This window comes from Eubalaena glacialis, chromosome 5 (genome assembly GCF_028564815.1).
Source record: "Eubalaena glacialis isolate mEubGla1 chromosome 5, mEubGla1.1.hap2.+ XY, whole genome shotgun sequence".
NCBI lineage: Eukaryota > Metazoa > Chordata > Mammalia > Artiodactyla > Balaenidae > Eubalaena > Eubalaena glacialis.
The window spans coordinates 51,931,281-51,953,957 of NC_083720.1; the positions used below are offsets into that span (position 1 = coordinate 51,931,281).

At 42.0% G+C, this 22,677-nt stretch overlaps 1 long non-coding RNA gene across 1 annotated transcript in view; it reads left to right on the forward strand.

Moving 5' to 3' along the window:
* LOC133092057 (uncharacterized) overlaps nt 1-22,185 on the forward strand; it is a 50,709-nt gene extending 28,524 nt beyond the window's left edge. The window contains exons 2-3 of the long non-coding RNA XR_009701016.1: nt 11,255-11,373; nt 22,064-22,185. This is a non-coding gene — a long non-coding RNA (uncharacterized LOC133092057). The remainder of the gene's footprint in view (nt 1-11,254; nt 11,374-22,063) is intronic.
* The last annotated feature ends 492 nt before the right edge of the window (nt 22,186-22,677 follow it).

Consider the following 22,677-nt stretch of genomic DNA (forward strand, 5'->3'; position numbering starts at 1 on the left):
GTGCTCCGCAACAAGAGAAGCCACTGCAGTGAGAGGCCCGCGCACCACAAGGAAGAGTAGCCCCCACTCGCCGCAACTAGAGAAAAGCCCGTGCGCAGCAGCGAAGACCCAACACAGCCAAAAATAAATAAATAAATAAATTGGAAAAAAAAAAAGAATGGTATATAAATGGAATCATACAATATGTGACCTTTTGAGATTAGGTTTTTTAATCCAGCATAACGACCTTTTAAAATTCATCCGTATTGTCGCGTGCGTCAGTAGTTTGTTTTCATTGTGGAGTAGCATTCCATGGTATGGATGTTACCATGCCATTTTCAACCATTCACCTATTGAGGGAAATTGTAGTTCCAGTTTTGGGCTATTACAAATACTGATGCTATGAGAAATCATGTGCCAGCTTTTGTTCATTTCCCCAGAGTGCAATTGCTGTGTTACATTGGCTGTACCATTTTACATCCCCACCAGCAAAATAAGAGTGATTCAGTTTCTCTGCATCCTCTCTAGCATTTGGTGTTTGTTATGGGCTGGATTATGTCTTTCCTAAATTCATATGTTGAAGCCATAACCCCCAGTACATCAGAATATGATTATATTTGGAGATAGGGTCTTTAAAGAGGTGATTAAGGTTAAATAAGGTCATTGGTGTGGACCCTAATCCAATACAACTGGTGTCCTTATAAGAAGACATTAGGACTAAACATATGCAGAGAAAAGACCATGTGAAAACACAGGGAGAATATGGCCATCTACAAGTCAAGGAACAAGGCCTCAGAATAAAATCAACCCTGCCAACAGTTTGCTCTTAAACTTCTAGCCTCCAGAATTGTGAGAAATAAATTGCTGTTGTCTTCAGCCACCCAGTCTGTGGTATTTGTTATGGCAGTTTTAGTAAACAAATGCAGTATTGTCATAATTTTTTATTTTAACTGTCTGACAGGTGTGTAGTGACATCTCATTGTACTATTAATTTGCATTTTCCTAATGCCTAATGATGTTGAACATCTGCTCACGTGCTTATTTGCCACTTGTATATCATTTTTGGTAAAATGTCTCTTCATGTCTTTTGCCTGCTTTCTAATTGGATTGCTTGTTTTCATGTTGACTTTTAAGTGTTCTTTGGATATTCTAGAAATGAGACCTTTGTCAAATATGTGATTTGCAAATATTTTCTCCCCATCTATAGCTTGCCTTTTCATCCTCTTAACAGGGTCTTTCACAGAGCAAAATTTTAATTTTGATGAAGTCCAATTTATCCATTTTTTTCTTTTATGGATTGTGCTTTTGGTGTTATGACTAAGAACTCTTCACTAAGTCCTAGGTCCTGAAAACTTTCTCCTATATTATCTGTTAAAAATTTTATAGCTTTACATTTTACATTTAACTCTATGATCCATTTTGAGTTAATTTTTTTTAATAAGGTGTGAGGTTCAGGTCAAGTTTTATTTTTTGTTTTTGAGGAGTTTTTTTGTTTTGTTTTGTTTTGTTTTGTATTGCCTATGGATAGCCAGTTGCTCCAGTACCATTTATTAAAAAGACTGTCCTTCCTCTATTGGATTGCACTTGACCTTTATCAAAAATTACTTGACTGTACTTGTGTGGGGCTATTTCTCGGTTCTCTGTATTGTTCCACTGTTGTATAATATGTCGATCCCTCTGCTGAAATCACACAACCTTGATTACTGTAGCTCTACAATAAGTCTTGAAATCAGGTAGAGTGATTCCTCCCATTTTTTTCTTTTTCAGAATGGTTTTAGCTGTTCTACTTTCTTTACCTTTCTATATAAATTCTAGAATTATCTCACCTATCTACAAAAAATATTGCTAGGAATTGCATGAAAGCTGTGTATCAGTTTGGAGAGAATTCACATCTTTAGTATGCTGAGTTTTCCAATCCATGTATATGGAAAGTCTCTATATTTACTTAGATTGTCTTTGATTTCTTTCATCAGAATTTTGTAGTTTTCAGCATACAAGTCTTGTACATGTTTTGCTAAATTACACCTAAATATTTCACTTTTGGGGAGCAATTATAAGTGATGTTGTATTCTTAATTTTGATTTCCACATATTCATTATTAGTATGTACACAATTACTGGCATCTCTACTAGTATACAATTTATTTTATTTTATTTTTTATAAATTTATTTTATTTATTTATTTTTGGCTGCGCTGGGTCTTCGTTGCTGCTCACGGGCTTTCTCTAGGCGCGGCGAGCGGGGGCTACTCTTCTTTGCGATGCGCGGGCTTCTCATTGCGGTGGCTTCTCTTGCTGTGGAGCATGGGCTCTAGGCACGTGGGCTTCAGTAGTTGTGGCACGCGGGTTCAGTAGTTGTGGCGCACGGGCTTAGTTGCTCCGTGGCATGTGGGATCTTCCTGGACCAGGAATTGAACCCGTGTCCCCTGCACTGGCAGGCAGATTCTTAACCACTGCACCACCAGGGAAGTCCCCTAAAATATTTTTTTAATACATTTATAGTAATGTTTCAATAGTAAACGCATTTAGTTTTTTACAACTTTAGTACTTATTTTGCCATTGCAAAATATAGCAGGAGGATGACTGGGCCTTAGCAGCTTAACTCAATCGTGTAATAAAAAAGACACTTCCCCATCCATACCATCCCTGAGGAAATGGCTTCAGTAGCTAAATTCTTATCAACTTCTGGTAACTTTTGCCCATACAAGAAATCAAAATGAATTAAAAAGGGGAATTTTCTCTCCAAAGACTAAATTTCTGGATTCATATACTTTTTCTATTTTATCTTCTTTATCTCCAGTGGTACATTTCCCCTTCTTGTCTGCTCTGGCCCCGCACACAGAACTCAAGATTATGGTGAGGAATATGGGAATACAACAGGATGAGACCCAAGGGAGTCACTTCCCTCAGCCATTTGTACGTAGAGCCACTTACCTGGTTGAGGCCCTTATCATCTCTCCTGGGGGAATATTGTAACAGCCTCCAATTGGCCTCCCTGCCTCCAGCCTCATTCTCTTCCCATTCATTTTCTGTACAGCTATTGCAGTTTTTTTTAAACAAATACATTTGCTCATGAGGCTTTCCTATTTAAATCTTTTTGTGATCCTGTCATGTGTACAGGATAGAGTAAAACACGAGATCCTTCATAAGGCCCAGCCACTCCAGCCAGTGTACTTTTTCTGTCTCCATCCTCATAAAGCCTAAACTCTAGCCATTGAACTACTCAGAATTTCCTGGATAAGCCAAATATTTTTGTTCATTCATATAATTTTCCTCTAATTTAAACTCTCATTACTCCTATGACAAAATACCTATCTTTAAAGACAAACTTAAAAAAAATCAACATTTCAGAAAGCCAATTACTTTCCTTCATCTCCTGTTTCAAATAAAATTTACCACTCCCTTTGTCATGTCCCATAGTCCTTTACCCTTTTACCTGTGACCTTATCTCCCTAATCAACTAGTGTGACACATTTTCTGATAAATATAATTATACTAATGAGGACAATCAGACAAAATACTTTAAATTAAGACTACATAGCACATTTGACAATATATTATAATTATAAACACATTTGATGGTATAATATCATCTTGATTTTAAGACACTATTGATTTTAAGATGGCATATTTATTTAGTAATACATTTTTTAAAAGACTATTAATCTACATCAATCTACATTTTTTAAACTGCCAAATTTATCCAGATAATTACATTTTACTTTTTTTGTTTAGTATTACAGAGTTTAAGTCTTCAGCATAATGAGAATCTAAGGGTCCTTCTGAATCACATCTCCTCACCTGCAGTTTGCATGGCATCACGGTTTATATCATGATCATTTTGTAATCTGTGCTGGTGATAGTGACCCCTTTAGCATCCTTAGTTAAGATCATTAAGTATGGAAGTATATTAAAGATTATCAAAGTTTTGTCATTGTTTCTTATTTGGTTAAACTCAGAGTCTTGGTTGCCATTTAATTAAATGATGTATTGCTGGAAGTTAAATGGTTTCTCTTTAAGTGAGAGGAAGCTTTAAACAGAGAGACTTCTAAAGCCTGAGTGATAATCTTTCATGGTGTGTGAGTTGGTTACACCTGCCTCTCCCAGGTTTGAAAGTTCTATCAGCTATTACTGAGAGACTTGGTCGTTTCTACTGTCTTTAATTGCATTGCTTGTTGAAGAGAGGAATTTGTTTGTTCAATTTTGTTTGTTTTAATTCTTCATCATAAAATAATTTTTTGGAAGACACTTAAGCAACAATTAGGAATCCAAAGTTAGTTAAAATTTTATCACCGATGCAAATAAAGGTGAGAAAAGGGTAACATACTCACTGTGCATCACTAAATACTCCCGTGCTCGAGCCTTCTCACTTGTGTTACCCCAGCTGGTGACAGTTCACTCTTCTGCCCGGCAGCTTGTAGGAAAGTAAAGATTGGCATTGATTGTAAAGGCCCATTTCAATTCCAGAAATATCAAAACAAACATTTGCATTTATCATCACAAAATTAAGGTATTGTTTATGTGTTTGTGTCCTTCACAAGACTCTAAGCTCCTAAGTTCTGCTATTTTTTCAACTTCATCTCTGTGTTCCTAGAGTCCAGTATGGTGCTTGGTATGTATTATGTGCTCAATAAATACTGTGGAATGAATGGGAAAATGCAAACTATACACTAGTTGGGTAACTAATTTGATACGTGTTCATGTATCAGTTATTTAGTTGGACTGACATAGGTTTGAAGGGGGTGATTCTCAATTTATTCTTCCTTTTTTTGTGAATTGTGATAGACATGTTTTGTTCCTCAATTTGAAGAATGTTTTTCTCCAGTTCAAGAGGAGAGAAGTCACATAAATGGATAGAATTTTCTTGCTTAGATTGCCCATGAATCTTTGGAAGCTGCTTCTACTTCTCTGATAAGCGCCGGTTCACAAACAAGTGAATAAACAAGTAGCAAACAAATATTATCAGGACATTTTAGAAATATCTGATAGTCCGTAAGGCCAGAGACTGATTTTTCAAGGAAGAGTGTGCTGAAAGCTGTGCTTTTTTATTGCACACATGTACTCATGTCATATCTAGGCTACTAAAATTGTTCTTGGTTCATATGATGGAATTAAGTAAAGCAATATTTCATGGTGCTATTCAAAGAACCTTCTCAACTGTTCAGGGGTTAGGACTAGATGCACTGTTTGCCCAGAGGCTCTTCAAAGAGGGAAGCATGTAAAGCCTGGGAGTGAGTGGGGTGTTCTAGTTATCCATTGCTTATAACAAACTATCCTGAACACATAACAATCATTTTATTATATCTCATGATTTTGTGTGTGAGGAATTTAGGCAGGGGTCAGCAACAGTGCTCCATGTGGCATCATGTAAGATCACTCGGCAACATTCGGCTGGAGGCTGGGCTGGCCAGGAGGGTACAAGTCGGCTTTACTCACATGTCTGGTGGCTTGGCGAGTGGGATGAAAGGCTCAGCTCAGCTGGGACTATCCGCTGGAGTGCCTATGTGTGGTTTTTCTCTCAAGGTGGCCTCAGGATAATTGGTTTTCTTACTAGGCAGCCCAGGGCTGCATGGCCATTTATGACCCAGTCTCAGAACCATATAGCGGCCCTTCCACCCTATCCTATTGGTCCAAGCCTACCCAGATTCAAGAGGCAGGGACACAGATCCCACCTCTGGAAGGAAGGAGTGTCAAAGATTTTGCAGCATTGTTTTAAAACTGCCATGAATGTGGATGTGGGGAGACTCCAACAGGAAGCCCCGTGTATAGGGGAAACGACTATGTGCCCATCAAGCCTGAAGAGCATGGTGAGGCTGCAAGTGGGAGGATGAAAAGTAAGGTCAGAATCTATCAGCAAGAGTCAGAGACTACATGATAGGAGGAACTGTTGGCATCACGTATTCAGAAGAAAGATCTATGAGCAGCAAGAAATGATGGCGTTTTCCTTTAGAAGTGGCGCAGTGCCTAGTGTGTGATATGCGTGATATTGCCCATCAGAGGAACTCATGACATGCGTGACATTGCCCATCAGAGGAACACATGATCATTGCTACTTTACGCTCGGACATCTGAGCAAGTTTGATAATGTGGTCACCGGAAATCAGCATTTCTTCTCAGCAACTCAGCCCTTTTTCTGTTCCACAGATCCCTTCTGTAAACTCTGACCAGGGATCACTGTGTTCCTGGCCTTTCCTCAAACAGAGGCTTCTGCTCAGTTCCCCGGTGCCCCCCTAGCTTAACCTCAGGGGCCGTGGGGCAGAGGGCCATGGACAGATTTGGGGCTTCTCTGGCTTCTTTAAACACCCAGTGGACCTCCATCTTCCTCAGCAGGTCTCAGATCTGTGCCCTGAATTCTGTCTTCCTTTATTATTTCCTCCACATCCTTCTGTCTCTTTCCTATTCTGCTGTTCCCATCCCCACGTTCCAGTTCACTCAGGGTCTTCTTGAGGCTTTCTCTGAGCTGATACTTTTCACCCCAGATTTCCCCACTAGCAACTCTCAGGATGGTTAACTGTTGAATTGTCAGGAAATTTGCCAGCTGGTTGATTTCACATGGGTAGTTTCAACTTGGCCATGGTAGAGTAGCTATAACCCAGCCCTCCCTACCCCAGAGCCAGTTGTTAAACACTTACCAGCACGTTATTGCCCACTTCTTTATGATTTTATTTTCTGTCCTCTTGCTTCGACCCACCTCTGTCTGAATTTACTTCAGAAATCACCATTTCCACTCACTGTGGAGTCACGGAACATTTGCATTTGAAAATATAAAATGGTTAAGAGCAAGTGGCTTCACCTTCTCTAAGCTCTCGTCTCCTGTCTGTAAAGTGGTGATAGCAACATCTTCCTTGGAGGTCGTGATGCGACGAGTCCAGGTCATGTAGGTCCGGGCTCAGCAAATACTCAACACTCGTTGGCTCTTGTCACTGTGCCGGTCCCCGCCCCACCCAGACTCAGGTTACTCCTTTATCCACTGATAGTTTTTGGCACTCTCATGTTCTATGAAAAGCTGGCACTAATGATTCATCAGTGCAGTGTGTTTTAAGCTGACAAAAATCACTTCAATGGTGGAAAAAGCTCACGACAATCAATCCACCCTCGTTTATACTTCTGTGATGAACTGTGAAACCCAGGTCTCGTTCTGCAACGCTAGATCCTGGGCAGTTTGAGGGATCTCAAACTGTGAATTCTTGGATTGTTATCTACATTGTCATTCTTTCACTTGGACAAAGCTGTTCTTCTGGGAATACCCATCTGGCACGTGTCTATATTCAACTGTGCCCTAATTTTGTAGGAACAGCTTCCCTGAGTTCATTGTGCATTGAGGTCAGATAAGAATCATTTGGGCAAAACAAGTTGTCCCCTCTTCTCCAGAGTCTGAAAAACGCACATCCCATCCTATGCATCATCTGACATGCGTAGTGGCTGTTAACATTGTTTTGCCCAATGGAATTCATATCTGATTCTTCCTGCAAGGCTAATTTAATTTGGAAAAGCCATTTTTTTATCCTAAAGTTATTATATTTGACGAGATTAATTGCCCCCTGCTTTCAAAAATGCATATTTCAACGGCTAACAAGGATGTCAAGAAATGCATAAAATAAAAATATAAGGCAGGAAAAAATAGCAGTTATTTGTTTGACGTTGGAAAGTGCCAAGGTCCTTTAATCTGCTGCTTCATGGTCCCAATGGACCATTTAAATGTAAAGTTAGGTTTACTGAGGTGTAATTTACATGCAGGAAAATGTAGCTATTCTGATGTAGAGTTCTATGAGTTTTGACAAACACATGTGCTGTGTAATCACCACAATCAAGGTATAGAACATTCCCAGTCCTTCTCCAAATTCCCTAAGGCCCTCTGATGCTGACTCCCCTCCCCCATCCCCAGGCCCTGGCAATCACTGATCTGTTTTCGGGCTCTATAGTTTTGCCTTTTTCAGAAAGTTGTATTAATGAAACATTACACTATGTAGCCTTTTGAGTCTGCCTCCTTTTACTCAGCTAATGCATTTGAGATGCACCCATGATGTGCCTGTACCGGTGGCTTGTTCTTTGTTATAGCGGAACAGTATTCAATTGTGTGCATGTACCACGGTTTGTTTATCCATTCACAGTTGAAGGACATTTGGGTTGTTTCCAGGTTTGGTTGTTTATGAATCAAGCCACTATAAATATCTGCATACAGATTTTCATATGGACATAGGTTTTCATTTCCCTTGGGTCAACCCTATGGGCCATTTTCTCAGCTCCCCCAAACTCCTGTGGCTGCTTCACATCTGCCTGCATTATCCTCAGAGCCCCAGCTTGGTGAGTTGAGCACCGTTCTTACTTCAAGCCGAGATGTGTGAATTCCAGAGCCAGGGAGCAGTTTTAGAATTTAGGTCTCTAGGCGACTGACCTACCCTCTCCTCTGAGGAGACAGGGAAATAAATAAAATGCAGAGAAATAGATGAATGATAGATAGAGGGAGGAGAGGTGGGCAAAATAAGGCGAGTGAGCACAAGACAGATCTCCTACATCAGGTGCTGTAATTAAGGGCTTCTTCTTAATTAGCAGCCCAGCTGCCTATAAAATTGAATTGTGTTTCTCTGCTTATAAACTGGAATTGTGACGCACTAAGTTATGATTTGCTTAAATCCACTCTTGCCATTTGTGCGTAGGAGCTAATGTATTTATTGCAGCTGATATCTGGACTAAAGTGAGATGATTAGGAGGTCTCTGGTCATCAGAGATTTCTATTAATAATTCGATTTGAAGAACAATAATAGCTAACACTGAGCGCTTGCCATGTACCAGATACTGTTCTAAGGACTTTACATATTCAAACTCAATTAATCCTCATGACAACCTTAAGAGCTAGCGGTAATTTCCCCCACTTTACAAATTTTATATAATCTGATGCACAGAGAGGTTGAGGACCATTAGCAAGTGGCAGTGCTGGAATAAACACAGGCCATCTGGCTCTCCAGCCCAATTGCTTAACCATGAGGCTATCCTGCCCCTAAACTGCCACGAAGAGCCAGACACTTCGTGTGTCTTCTCTGTTCTTCATACCTGCCCAGCAAGGTGACTCTTATTATCCCTATTTTACAGATGAGGGAATTGAGACTCAGAGAAATTAAGTAACTAGGTCAAGGTCCCCGGGCCTGTGGGTCATGGAATTGGGAATGGAATCCGAGTTAGTTCCCGTGCTCTCCACCACTTCTTCCTGCCTCTAATAAAATCCTTTGGCTCGCCATGGACTTGACCTAAGTTGAGAGGCTGTCGAGGACATGAAATGAAGATGAATCTGTCTGAGGCTGTGTTAACCTGCTCTCCAGGCTCAGCGCATGCTGCCTGCGTGTTTCTGCCGGGACCTGGCTGCATGTGGCCTGCTAGCCCCAGAGAGGAGCTCTCTGGGGACCAGGAGTCAAATCGTAAAAATATTCTTATTTTTTCCCAGGACTTTTCTCAAACAATAAACTCCCTTAGAAAAGTTGGGGGGAAAACACACAGACACAAATAAATACTTATTGAGAATATGTTTATAATAGATGTCTTTTTGCATTCGACTCAACTTTCCTTAATAGGCTGCTTATTCTGGGCATCATGCTTGCTCTAATTAGTTTTTTTATCATGTGATGGTTGGTCTCTGGAGGAAGACAGAGCTTGAAAGCGTGAGCCGCAGCCATATTTAGCTGTAAAACCACCAAATAAGCTCATCATTGCCTTGGCTGTGCTTCTGTGAGGTGGAGGTGAGGGCTGGCCCAGTCCTTACAAATCTCACCTTGCATAAAAATGCCCTGACGTTGGGGATGCTTGGTTTTCATTATTTATTTTATCGTCAATGGGCATCTTCTCCGTGCTCAGCTCTGCGTTCAGCACTTTTGGACTTTTGCTACCTCTAGCCCCCACAGCCGACTTTCTGTACACATCTGTCCCCCTACTAAATTATGGGTTCCTGAGTGTAGGGAACTATGTCATCAGGGATGAATTGGATCTGGTTTCCTATCATCCAGGAGCCCCTAGTTTAGTAAGAGAAACCAACATATATATAAATAATCTGAAAACATGGCACTCTGTGATAGTGCGATAGTTTTATAACAATAATAATTAACATTTGAGGAAAGGGTATCATGGTCCTGGCCCTGTGCAAAATCCTGCAGTGTTTATATATATCTTTAATCCGTAGGGAAATCAGTGCTGTATCAGTTATCTGTTACCATAAAAGGCTGTGTAACAACCATAAAACCTCAGTGGCATGCAACAACATTTATTTTTGCTCACAAGTCTGAGCATTGGCTGGGAGCTTCTGCTTCTGGGGCAGCGGGCTGTTGGCCGAGGCACCTTGGCTGAGTTCTCCCATGCATCTGGGTGGATGGGTGCTGGCTGGTCTGAGAAGGTCTCAGATGAGACACTTTGCTTCCATTTTACTCTGTCTCTCCTCCTCCAGCAGGCTAGCTCTTGCTTATTCTCATGGCAGAGGCAGGATTCCAAGAAGCACGTGGAAGCACACAAACCTCTAGAGAACGAATCTCGAAACTGGCACACAGTCAATTCTGCTTCATCTGCACTTGGCCAAAGCAAATTTACAAGGGTAACCTAGATTCAGGGAATGGGGGAGAGGCTCCACCTCTTAAAGAGAGGAGCTGCAGAGTTATTCTGTGAAGGGCAGGGATGCCAGAGCAGTAAAGAATCGTAGTAGACATTTTTGTAATCTACCACAGGAACTACTATCATCCCCATTTTACAGATGAAGAAACTGATGCCTAAAGAGGTACCTAAGCTCACACAGAAAGTACTGGCATCATAAAGAAAAGGGCTATGGAAGTACTGATGAAGGAAGAGATTGATGCCTTTATGACAGACTTGAAATCTTCTTTGGTGTGGGGATAAATCAGAACTGGGGCACTGTAGCAGGTGCTGTTGATGCCTCACCCCAGTTCATACCAGGACCACCTTTGAGCTCACCAGCAGCTGTGGGGGACAGCCTGCAAGCTTCTCACCTCAAGGGACTCTCTGCTTCTCTGCTTGAGGCTTTCTCCAGGGTCATCAAAGTTTGCTCTGTCTCCTTGCAGGGGAGCCTGCAAGTGTCAGAGTTAATGCCCCCAGGGGCAACCCTCAGCCAGCGTGAGGTAGGAGCTAAGGAATCCATACCCCAGCTTCCCCATCCTGGGTGGAATAATTCTGTGGCACATTTTCAAAGTTCCTCAGATGACCCCCCCTTGGGGACTGAGCCCCAGGTTACTCTCAGTAGTAAACTGCTCATTAACACACACCTTATCACTCTCCTCTTTCAAGGAAGACACCTGCACCCAAGCCCTTGTCTTAGGGTCTGCTTTTGCAAGAAATCAAAGGAAGACACCTTGAAGGACGGACAAGATGTTGACAAATAGAAGAAGCCTGGTGCAGTGTTCCAGGTAGAGGATCTCATTTGATAAGGTCTTGAAACTGTTCTACACTCGTCTATTTTGTTTGGTCAGAAGTACTTTTCAGAACATGGGACTGGTTTTGAAACATGTAGCGCACAAAGCAAACATGAGGGATACCGCTTAGCTTGTTACTCATTAGGCACATTAATGTTTTTTTGCTTCTCAAAAAATTAACTTTTCTAGTTATAAAAGAAATGCAGGCACATTGTAGAAAAATTGGAAATGCAAAAGAAAGTAAAAAGAAGAAAAACACATAATCCTACCACACAGAGGCAATTCCCCCTAAATTTTCTTCTATATTTTCCTCTGATTTTTCTTGTATGTATATTTTAATATGTTTCAGGTATACTATTTATTCAGTTTTGGACTCTTCTTTTCCACTTGATATCAGAGCAAAAGCATTTTATAACATTATTAATAAATTTCCAGAAATCTAACTTCTAATGGCTGCTTTATATGACAGCATGTGAAGGTGGCATAGATTTACCTAACCATTCCCCCAGTTCTGGACATTGTGTCTAAATTCTCCTTGTGCAAATAATACTATAGTCACATCATTGTGCAATCACATTTTATATTAATTTCAGATTATTCCTTTTAGGAATGATTCCTAGAAATAGAATTAGTAGGTTACAGGGTTTAAACGTTTTCAAAGGCTTTTGGCCACCAAAATCTTAACTTTAACATTTAGGTTTTGCCCAGCCCAGTTATCTGTCTTAGTACCTGAAGAGGATTTTAATTCAGAACCTTATTCAAACAATCAATGTATATTTATTGAGCACCTATTATGATCAGGCATGGTTCTCAGTACTAGAGATACCAATGAACAAAACATACAAAAATCCCTCCCCTGGGAAGTACAAGATGAGCCTCAGACATCTTCTAATGAATACTAGAGCGTAAGGAGGTGCTTAAAAAAATGATGAGTGCATGTAGGGAGGACCCAAGAGCCTGCTTGAAAGGGTTCCCACCAGCAAAATGGGATAATGTGAATATCAAATAATTAAGGAAAACAGTGAATTATAAACTATTGGAAAAATAGAAATCGATGAATCCATTGTAATAATAGGTAGATAAACAAACACACAAGGGAGAAAGGAAGGCTCTTGCTTATAGTAAAATGCCAAATTCTCACCAGCCAATGGGCAGGGAGTGCTGAAGTGGGAAATTACCATTTTATTACTATCATAATAAAGATTGGCTTAGGCAAGAATCACCAACAGATTAAATCTAGGAGGTAATTTTCATAAGGAACAGGAGATCTGCATGGCCTTAAGTGTCTCTCTAGAGACTGGTCACCATTTGCCAAGGAAAGAACAGTAACTATTCAGTGCAGAAATCACACAACACCTCGACCAGATGATAAAAATTGATATCACCCATGAGGGGCAGAGGGATGGTGTGTGCTTTCAAATGTCATTCATTGAGAAGGACACATCAATGATGTATTCTGGTCGGGAAAGCCTAACCTGACTATAACTATGAGGAAATATCAGACCAATCCCAAATGAGGAAAGTTCTATTGAAAGAGAGAGAGGGAGAGAGAGAAGCACTATAGTCTTCAAAAGTGTCAGTGTCATAAAATACAAAGAAAGGCTGAACTGGGAAAAAAATGCTATAAAGAACAGTATTAGGTCAATTGACATCATTGGGTCAATTATCAGCTGGAATACCCTAAACACATTAGATAAGAGTTAAATTCTCTGAAGTTGATAACTGTGTTATGGTGATTTAGAATATCCCAATTCTTAGGAAATACACACTGAAGTAATTAGGGGTAACAGGCCATGATGTAGGCAACCTACTCTCAAATGTTCAGAAAAGTATTATGTAATTATATAGTATGGTTGTATAATTAAAATAATCACATGTGTTTTATGTATGAGAGGGAGTAAATTATAATGCATATGAATAAAATGCCAGCAATGTGTCAATCTGGGGATAGGGCTCATGGGTGTTCCTTGTCCTATTCTTATGTTTGCCACTCTTCTGTGCGTAAAATTATTTCCAAATCAAAAATTTTGATCTCATAGAGCCCACATTCATTAAGATTACAAAAAGATTGGGGGAGAATCACTGAATCCACACAGTGGAATGAAAACTGTGTTCAAACACTTAACTAAATGTTTGCTTAAGCATAACCAGCCTTCCAGTGTTACCTTCCAGTACCCTCTCTCTAGGTTGGGATGGGGTCCTTAACCAGTGGGGTGTATGTCCTCGGCCTGTGTTCCACTTCTTCATGGTTATGCCCACAACGTCTCATCCCCCTATTGTTCTGCATGATGATATTTCCTATTTCAGGGCTATATTGGCCAGGTTCTAACCAGGACAGCGGAAACCTTCTGGATATTTAAAACAGAGGGAGTTTAATGTGGGGAATTGGTTACATGGGTGATGGAAATGTTAAGAAGACAAATGGGAGATCGAGGCGACCCAGAGATTTGCAACAGCAGAAAGCCACTGCCGCCTCTGAGCTGGAGGGACAAAGGGGGAAGGCAGCGTTGCTGGAGCCCAGGGGCCGGGGTCACCTGGAGACACAGGAACCGCCACAGGCCTAGCTGGCAGGAGCTGGCAGCTCAGACACAGCCCTTGCTAGAGGAAGTCCCTGCTTCTCCCTCCTCCAGCTCCAGTCTCCCACGACTGCCTCCCCGTGGCTGAGCCCGAGGCAGCCTGGGAAATGCAGCTGCAGGGTCAGCCCATCTCTCACCCTCTTAACACAGACACCTTGTGGGAGGTATAGCAGAGCAGGAGGAGGATGAATAATAGATCTTAGGGCAGCCACTCCTGTGGCCTCATTGCTATTTGCAGAAAGTTCTTGGCATTGGCATCCACAATGTTCAAAATCCCCTCTATGTATATTGTCTAGGGAGGCTTGGCCTCTCTCCTGTCCTTTTTGTAAATTTTTGGCCTAGGTTCTTGGGCCTGTGACTCTGTCTCTATTCTGAGCCCTCTCTCTGTTGGCCATGAGTCCTCTCAAGTCGACCTGTGTCAGCCGTGGTTTCTGCAGCCAGGCAGATCCCTTTGAAGTCCTGCATAGTTTTCACATTAATGTTTATATTGTGGCTGCACCTTTGAGGGTGCTAACCATGCACTTCTCTCCCTCTCTGTGGTCTAGTTGCTGTTTCCCAAACACCATCTGTAATCATGTGAGCAGGATTTTGCACCCCTTTGGTGAGAAAAGTCTCTTTTTACTTGGGACCTGGACTGAAAGCAGAGTTCCCCATTGGGTGGTGCTATGGCCCATCCTGTGTCCCATTACTGAAAACAACCCTAGCATCACCACTCAAGGATGCTGCTGCTCTGATCACCTCAGACCCAACGGCTTGTTAGCCTGTGCTTTTTCATGGTCTTCTGTCTAAGAGTGGAAACAATGGGACTTGACTTCCCATTTTTCCTGGAAAATTAATTTATTCTTTCCATGTCCATGCTAAGGATGGCCAGAAGGTTGAAACAGGCACATATTGGAAATACCACTGGGGGAAGGGCAGGTACCCCTATCTCAGAGTGACTAAATGTCAGCGATCTAGATGTCCCCGATTCTCTCAGCCTGCAGTCGCCTTGTCTTTAAAGATTTAAAGATCAACTCAAATTCCTATCTCACTTTTGCCAGAAATCAGCATCCCTCCCAACAAACCATACTATTCTCTGTGACTTTAAGTTCCTCCCAGTCACCTCTGGCTTCAGTTTCCTGCTTCCATTTGATTCTCAATCTCCATTCTACGTCCTCTATGCTGTTCCTTTTCCACATTGCCCGATCGGTGTCATTCTTAACATCATGCAGGTCCTTGACCTTGGAGGCCATGTGTTTCAAATGCCGTGTCCTCATTGTGGCCAGGGTGAGAAATGAAGGCGTGTTGTGTTCAGGTTCATTTGTTTCGGGGTTTATCTGGGATTGCAGCCAGTACTGCTTACTCAAGTACATGCACTTCCCTAAAATCGCATGTTGACAAAAGCATAGCAAACTTTTACTGAAATTTTGAGGGTATGGGGGCTGCTTTTAACTCAGTGTAGCACATGCAAGTGCATATGCATACATACACACCCCAACTTAAAATTAAACATTAAACATCCCTATTAAGTCCATTGGTCTTTCTTGTACCATGAACTTCTTACTGGCCAGTCTTCCATGTGAAGACATGATCTCTCCCCATATTCTCCATTCGTTTCTTTTTTACATCTCTTTTTTCTTATTTCCTCCATTTTAGAGGATAGCCTCCAACCCAGCCACCCTCTCTTTATATCTTCCTAAACCAAGCAATTCACTCCCCCCCACCCTGAGTGCTAGCCTTCCGTAACCAGAATGGTTTATCAGAATTTTCACTAAATAAAAGACGGTTCTCTCTCTCAGGTACCCCATAGCTAATGTATTTGTAGATATGGGATGGGAGTGGGGATCAGAGGGGAGAACACAGGAAGGGGGTTTGACAAATGTCCCTTGTGAAGGGGACAAAATAAACATGTTAAACTTGAGAGTAATTTGGACAATTTTCTGCTCTCCTAAACATCTACCTCACAGTCTCTAACTCGGTGCTTTGTTCTTTTGGACTCTGAAAGTTTTTGGTCTTCAATAATTCTCTATTAAAATGCAAATACCTACTGGGAGTTGTTAAGCCTTATCAGTTAATAGTTGACTGTTGCATGAGCATAGGATCCTGCTTTAATGGGGCCAGGATTGCAGAGGGATGGGGTGATATTGTGGAAGGACAAATAGACATAGGAAGAAGGGGAGAGAATATTTATTGAAGGGGTCATTTTGGGGTCTTTCTTATATTTTGACCAGAATGAACTCAGCTCACCACTTTCCATAGCCTTTTCCTTTGCCTTCTCAAGAGGAGACATTTTTAAATGGTTGGTTTATTTCCCCTTGACCTGAGAGTAAGTTGAACTAAGGAGAGATGCTGGAGCTTCTCTCCTTTGTCATGCCTAAATTAGAAAGATTAAAAGTAATCCAAGGAAATAGCTACAACAGAACCCCCCCTCCAGTTTAAATTTAACTCTGTTTGATGGCATCAGTCCCGTGGCAAACACGTGGCTTTGGTGGCTCAGTGGGTGGCAGCAAAGCCTGGATATGGCCTGGATGATGGTGTGCTTCTTCCGTGGTAGGAGGTAAGCCAAATTCCTACCAGCGCCCATCAGGAAGGACCAAAAGAGAGTGCAGATGCACACTGCCAATCATCCCAACTCCCGGGAAACCACAGAAAGCTCACAACCTCCAGAAGAAATGAAGGTATTGTCAGCTGAGTCCCAGCAGCCTTCCAGCTAGAGCACCTTCTGCATCACCTGTGCGCTCTCTACCTACTGTGCATGTCTTCTCTCCCCTGCTGGACCGTGAATGTCTTCAGCAGGAGCCAAGGCTGCTTCATCTTCAAGTGCAAGTCCAAAATGCTTTCAGAATAAATGCATTCATAAAGAATAAGCAACAATGCAGGATCATTCCAAAGCAGAATGTGGAAATAAATGAAATCTTTGCCACCCTCCCATCCCTTTCCCCCAGGATTCAGTTTTCCCTTTCAGTGCTAATATTAAAATATATAACAACCAGGAAGGCACCAGCACCAACCAATGAGAATAGAAGCAGGCTTGCTCAGAAGCTGAGTCCTGGGCCACCTGCTGTGTGGGATTAACCCTTTAGTTCCTGGAGCATCAAGTTTGGGAAAGGTTTGCCCAGTTGGCTCAGGATAGCATTAATTTACCCACCAATGTGGAAACATTCCAGTAGTTTAACAACCTTATGGCTATCCTGATGTGTCCTGCCTGAGTACCAGCCCCTGCCCCATTCTAGGTACTCTGCTCCCAGCTCCAAAGCTGGGGTGAAGCTGGGCCTATGAAAGCTCTACCTTGCATTGGCCTGTGCACTTTGGTTGGGGGGAGCTGTCAGGGGGCTCAGTCCTAGAGCAGGGGTCGGGGTCGTTCTGAAGAGGCCCAGGGCCTGGTGGCTCAAAAGGCAGTGTCTGTGTAGCTCTGAGCTGGCAGGACAGGGCACATCTTTTCCTCAGGCCCAGCAAGCATATGGTCACTGGCTTTGGTGCCAAATTCCCTGCGGCTTGTAAGAGCTCCAGAGAAAGGCTTGCTATGACACTAAGACATCAGCTTTCTATTCTATTTTTTGCCTTGCTTATTCCCACTATTGAAGAAAAAAAAAAAAAACTTCCCTTCCCCCACAGCCCTCATCCCCCTAAAAAAATTATCTTTAGGCAAACCCAGTTCTCCTGCTCGCTGCTGAAAGAAAGGAAAAGAAACTGTTTTAGTTGCATGCGTATTAGATCCAGTGTAGGGTTCACTTTTACTACCTCTGTCCTCATTCATGCATCAAAGCTCTCAGTCTAAGACAGGGTTAGGGGAACCCTGACTCTTGGGGTCTTTGAGTGTAATCGTGAACCTGGTTTGGGGGGAGACAGGAGGAAGAGAGCAAGAAAGTGAGCTATTTTCAGTTTGTCAAAAATCCAAATGGAAATTATAGATGAACACAGCACCCTTGTGTGCAACTAGAGAAATTCAACTTGAGCCAGCTTAGGGGGAAAAAAAGTGGAATTAATTAGCTCATGAAATCAATCCACAGGAAGAACTGGGGTGTGCTGAGCCTCAGGGACCGCTGGGACCAGTGCCTTAAATGTCACCAGGACATTCTCAAATTTTCCTAGCTCTCACCTGTGCTCTTCTCTGAATATGGGCCTTATTCTCTAGATCGGTGGTTCTCGACCAACGGTGGAGAGTGACTTTACCCTCCAGGGGACATTTGGCAATATCTGGGGGGAGATGCTACTGGCATCTAGTGGGTAGAGGCCAAGATGCTGCTATACATTCTACAATGCACAGAATAGCCCCCCTAAAACCAAGGATTATCTGACTCAAACTGTCAATAGTTGTTGGGAAACCCTGGTCTAAGACCGGCTTCTTCCATGTGGTTGGAAACTGGCTGCTCCCACGCCTACATCCAACAGCTTTGGTAGCCCAAGGGGGACTGAGACTTGCTCCTTCCGATGCAAATGTCAACAATCCCAGGAAAGCTCCCTGATTGGCCCAGCTTGGCCCAGAGGCTCACCCTAGACTAGTCAGTAGGTCCAGAGAGGTGGGATTTTAAAAGACCAGAGAAGCCCTTTCTAGAACTTCATGGTTGAAGTTGGGAAGGAGCTTTCTCAGAAGTAGGAAAGTAAACAGCAGGGGAAAAATGACAATAAAATTACAAATGCTACTATTGAGTAAGTTCAGTTTATTTGGGAGGCAACATCTTTTAAAACTAGGGATATGGGGGAGCCAGTAAAGAGAAGTGAGCTTTGGTGGAGTAAAGGTTGGGAACCGTATTAATACCAAACCCTCCACTAAAATACTGCACAGGCCAGGCCAGTGTCCTCTGATCCAGACCCCTTTTTTCCCATTCCTCCCTTGAAGACAATTCCTGGGGGACCCGTTCTCGCTCAGAAACTATGGGTGGTAAGTGGCTATTCAGATAAACTAATTATCACTAATGTTTAGCTAGCTAATGAGTTATTCTTTCCAGATGACATAAGGCCTAACCCCATTACAATGTGCATATCCTTTAAAAGGTGCTTAAAGGAGGAAATAATGGTAGAAATTTCAGGCAAATAGGAGCTTGGTGGGAAGGTATTTTTGTTTTGGTGTCCTCTAGATTCAGGAGGTAGCAGGTTACACTATAATTGAATAAGACATGTTCAAGGTCAACATATTCTGAAGTATGTTCTATGGAACACTGAGTCCCTAGGATGGTAGAAGGTATTATTGAAAATAAAGATTTCATAATCAAGTCAGTTGGGAAATGCTGGTTTAGATGACATTTAGTGGGTTTCTTTACTATAGGACTCAGAGCTTTTAATAGTATGGGTGTTGTGATTCTCAAGAAGAAACTATATAGTATGCAGACTTCCCAAAATTTTGAGGTCAAGGAACCCCCTTTGTTGAGACATATTTTACATAGGGTGACCAGTCATATTTTACACCTGCTGTCCTTGCATAATTGCTAAAGGCATCTACTTTAATTCCCCAAAGTGTACCAGTTTGGAGAGTAAATTATATGGTCACCCTATTCTAACAGAAACACACTTTGGAAAATGCTTTTCTATTGTCATCTGTATTTTGAGAGAGCAACTTTTTATACCACCTTCGATCAGCCTTAGGAATTCTTCTCGCTGGATTATTTATCACTACTTGGGCATCAAACTTAGAGTGGATTCTTAGTTCTCTCTAGATGAACACAGCATGAGAATTATCTGGAACAATGGTTTCCCATTGTCCCCCAGAGCACAATTTAGAACACTAAATTGACCCCTCCTATCAATGTTAATATTAGAATCCCAGAATCAAAGCACAGACTTTTAAAATTAGACCCTAAGGTCATTGCATTATTTTTATTTATTTATTTATTTATTTATTTATGGCTGCATTGGGTCTTCGAGTGGGCTTTTCTCTAGTTGCGGTGAGGGGGGGCTACTCTTCGTGGCGGTGCGCAGGCTTCTCATTGCAGTGGCTTCTCTTGTTGCAGAGCGTGGGCTCTAGGCACACGGGCTTCAGTAGTTGTGGCTCGCAGGCTTTAGAGCGCAGGCTCAGTAGTTGTGGCACACGGGCTTAGTTGCTCCGCGGCATGTGGGATCTTCCTGGACCAGGGCTTAAACCTGTGTCTCCTGCATTGGTAGGTGGATTCTTAACCACTGCGCCACCAGGGAAGCCCAGGTCATTGCATTATTAAGGAATTGTTTGTAAGAGACAGAAACTCAAATTGAGTTTCTGTCAAAAAAGAAGGGAAGGAAGGAAGGAAAGAAGGAAGGAAGGAAGGGAGGAAGGGAGGAAGGAAGAAATTTAGGGAATAAAATTCTAGAAGCAGAGGACAAAATTCAGGAACTAGAACACCTTTGAGTCCCTGGAGGGCTGGACCCAGTTTCTTGCTGTTTCAGGATTCTGTCTCCAATCACGGTTTGTCTCTGCCTTAGCATCAATCTGTCCCACGTCAGACCATGTTGCCTCTATAGATGCTGGTGATTACAGAAGACAAATTTATGACCTGCAAGTATTCACATAATAAACATCAGATGAAACAAAGACAATCATTTAAAAATTAGAACCATGAGCAAAAACATTAAGCAATGTAGAGTGGTTTCAAAGGAGGACAGGACAAAGGGGTTTTGTTTTAAGGTCAAAGTGTAGGACAAAAACCAATTCCTGTACATAATGACCCTTGGAAGTCCCTTAAATCACCTATAAAGTACAGTATATATGGTTTTACATCCTCAACTCTTGATATGTACAAGTGACAGAGGCATGCAGTAATGTGAAGAAAATAAGGAATAATGTACAGAAAAATAATGAGTACATGTGTAAAACATAAACTTCCAGACTTTTTACTTTCATAGAAGAGAGCTGAGAAATGGAAGAATAAAGAAGAAAATAAAGGAAAACTACAGATGGTTTCTTCAACTGAGCACCAGATCAAGTACTCAGTTTAGAATTAAGGGGTATTTTGTACCAAAAAAAATGTGTCTTTAAATACTAGATGATATTTAGGGCAGAGACCATGAAACACTTACAGGGAGAAGAGCTGCATTAAGTTTTCAGTCTCATGCTCACACCGAGCTTGGTTCCCTGATGGGAGGTGGGGAAGAGCCATCTGCCCTATTTTGACTCTGTTTACTTTTCCTTTTGGTTTTCTTCCTCTCCTTCCCCTTCCCTTTAGCCCTCCCTCTCTCTCTCCCACCTCTCCCCTTTCCCTTAAGCCAGTGTGGTAGGCAATGTAATCTAGTAGTAAAAAACACAGGATATGGTTGCATCAATGTAAATCCCACCACTCTCACTATGGACCTTGGAAAAGTTACTTAGTCTTTCTATACCTCATGTATAAAATGGGGGCAATGATAGAACATGCCTCCGCATTTTGTGATGATTCAACGAGATAATTCATGCAAAGCACTTAGAACAGTGAAGATACTTATCACCACTATTACAGCTATTACTACTGCGACTACTATTAGCACTGTATGATAAAGCCAAGAGGGTCTCAGTTCTCTGGGGACCTTTATTTATTTCCACTTTGTTCATTTCCTCCCAGTCCCCAGTGTTTGTTTTGTTTGTTTGTTTGTTTTTCTTTTAAACCCATCTTTGACTGGTTTGTGCCTTATGGAGAGAAAGCCTCTTTTGATTCTTTCTTCAGGAGTTACACTCCATTCCTCATTCATTCATTCAGCATATGTTTATTTAGTGGCTTGTATGTCCCAGGCATAATTCCAGGTGCTGGAGATATAGCAGAAAACAAATCAACACGAATCCCTGCCCTTGGGAGCTACTATGCCAGTAGGAGAAGGAAGCTGTGAAGGGGAAATTTTCAAGCTCCCTAGTTTATAATTCAAATTATCTTGTCTATCTCCCCTCTCCTGCTCCAGCTTGCTTGTCTCTAATTTCCTGATGCCACCTCCTTGGTTTATGTGTGAATACCCTAGGTTGTCCCAGAAAAGATTTCAGGCAGCTTCCTTGGCTTTTAACCTCATTGCTTCCAAATGACTTGTTCCGTCCCCTGCCACATGCAGTGATGTTTTCCTAGATGCTGTTCACCTTTTCCAAGCTGGATCCATCTCCTGCCTAGTCTTTCAGAGTCCCTTCCTTTGGTGGAGGCAACAAATCCCAATTTAGTATCACTTGTGATTATAATTAATGTGCTGTTTACTCCCTCTTCCAGATCATTAATGAAGATGTTAAATGAGACCAGAATGAAACCGTGTTTCCGTGGCATCCTGCTAGACACCTTCCAACAACTTGACACCCTGCCATTTGCTGTTTCATTACCCTTTGTTTACCTTGCGAGCCCAGGCCCTTGCTTCTCAAAGAGGCAGAAAGCTTGATATTTCTACTGCTGCAGAGATGCCACTTAAAGGTGGAGCTATTAAAACCTGGCAGATTGTCAATACATCCTTTTGAATTTGAATTAAATGTGGATTATGAATAGAGCATTGTCAGTAAATACTTGGTTGCTCTCCCTCCTCTCAGATGCCTTTGTTTTCCCTGGACTTTCTGCAGCTGTTCTGTCTTTCCCAGAGCAGAGAAGAGAAGATGGTTGGATCAGCTTAACTATGAACTGGAAAGTTACTGTTACATGTGAAGGCTGTGCTAGATGGATTGCATTCATAGCCCCTGTTTTTCTCCCTTCCCTGTAACCACGCCCTCCCCATGTAACCTTGCAGAGCCCCCTTCCACTCTGATTCTGGCCCAGCCATGTGACTTTCTTTGACAGAGGGATTTTAGCAGACATAATGCAGACATTGGCTTGAAAAACGTCACTGTATCTCTCTGCTT